A 1,836-nucleotide genomic window follows, 5' to 3' on the forward strand; every position below is an offset into this window, starting at 1 on the left:
CACCACAGACTGTGGTAAACATTTACAAACATAGCTGGTAAGGGACTTGCATCTAAGATACATAGAGGAATCTCAAAACTCAATTACTAATAAGAAAACAAACATCCGAAGTACAAATGGATAAAGGATTTAAACAAACACATCAATGAGGAAAAGATGTCTGACATTAATCACAAGAAAGAGAGATCCTCAATATCATTATGCCACTATGAGATACCACTACCCACCAATTAGAAATGCCAAAACACAAATAAAATAAAAAGCAAAGTAGAACGCTCAGATAAACAATCTGACAATCTCAAAGGCTAGAAAGGATGTTGAGCAACTGGAATGCTCACACATGGCTGCTTAAAATTCACAATATTATAGCAAGTCTGGAAAACAGTCTGGCCCTTGTGTTCAGGTTAAATATTTATTTTACCTGAGGGGGAAGAAATTTATCTTCACACAAGAAACGTATACATGAATATTTATGCATATGAGTATTTATGGTGGCTTTATTCATAATTGCCCCAAACTAGAAGCAAACCAAATGGCCTTCAGGGGGAGAATGTATAATCTGTGATATATCCTACAGTGGAGTATTGCTCAGCAATAAAAGATAATCTAATAAATACTTACCTGATAGGGGTGATAACATGATCATGAAGTTGGTTTTCCCAGAGCAAGGCTTGCCTGTCGCACTCTGGATGTGCAGACCCCCGTGATTTTCCCACATATGTGGAAAGTTTAACTGCAGAATTTGTGATAGTGGAGTTAAAAACTAAAACAAATGTAAAACTTATAAAAACATGAATGAATCATAAGTGCATTATGCTAGTGATAGGAAGCCAGGCTCAAAAGGTCACACAATTTATTATTCCATTTATATCAAATTCTGGAAAAGTCACATCTATAGGGATTAGAAAATAGATCATTGGTTGCCAGAAACTGGAGGTGAGGGTTTGGGATTAAATACAAAGGGGCACAAATGGCTGGAGTCATGGAACTGATCTATCAGGTAACTGTGGTGTTGCTTACACCGCATACATTCGTCAAAACTCACAGAACTGCACTCTGAAAAAGATGGATTTTCCTACGCATAAATTATATTTTAATAAAGCTGACCAAATAAAAGAAAATATTTTTAAGGCAAATGCCAAATGTTACTCTATTCTCTCCTCATGTTCGATTAAATATCACCTTTTGCCTTGAAAATAAGAGCACAAAACAGTTTCTGTCTAAAGCTGAGGTTTACTTCAATTCTACCTGCTACTATATTCTTGGTCCTCTCTGCCATCAAATGACCCATTTCTCCAATCCTGCTGCCCAGGCTGTTGCATGACATAACTATCCTCCTGCCCAAATTGCTGGTCTGAATTCCTGAACTGTTTGCAGCTGACCTTTTGTCTTGGTTTCTATGTCCTTGCCTACTATTATTAGTTTCTGATTCCTCTGAGTTATTTAGGCTCTATAATAAGCAGCTGATGAAAGCTTAATGAATAACCTCCTTTCTTCAGCCTTCCATTTTGATTTAAATCAATAGATGCACTTACTATATGAAACACGCACTGTGCTAGGAATTAGACATGTAATAATGAACAAGAGGGATACTGGCACTGGAATTATCTCCTGCCTTCACAGAACTTAAGAGGCTTATGGTAGAGAGCATAACTTGAGTTACAATCCAGTGTGACCAACTCTGGGTTGAGATATGAGAACATGGAAAGGATACATAAGTCTGATGGAGTCAGCCAAGCCTTTGCAAAGTGATTTCCCAGTTGGGTTACAGAGGGTGAATAAGAATTACCCAAGGAAGTGAGAACGAGGGAGGGAAGAAGTCTTCCAGACAGGAAG

General features: G+C 37.7%; 1 non-coding gene across 1 annotated transcript; it reads left to right on the plus strand.

The window, feature by feature from the left end:
* Nucleotides 1-613: 613 nt before the first annotated feature.
* LOC121026205 (U1 spliceosomal RNA) lies at nucleotides 614-785 on the plus strand. Its single transcript, XR_005788306.1, has one exon. It is a non-coding gene; the product is annotated as a U1 spliceosomal RNA (small nuclear RNA).
* Nucleotides 786-1,836: the final 1,051 nt, after the last annotated feature.

The sequence above is a fragment of the Herpailurus yagouaroundi genome, unplaced genomic scaffold, assembly GCF_014898765.1.
Source record: "Herpailurus yagouaroundi ecotype Mexico unplaced genomic scaffold, PumYag 67793, whole genome shotgun sequence".
Classification (NCBI taxonomy): Eukaryota; Metazoa; Chordata; class Mammalia; order Carnivora; family Felidae; genus Herpailurus; species Herpailurus yagouaroundi.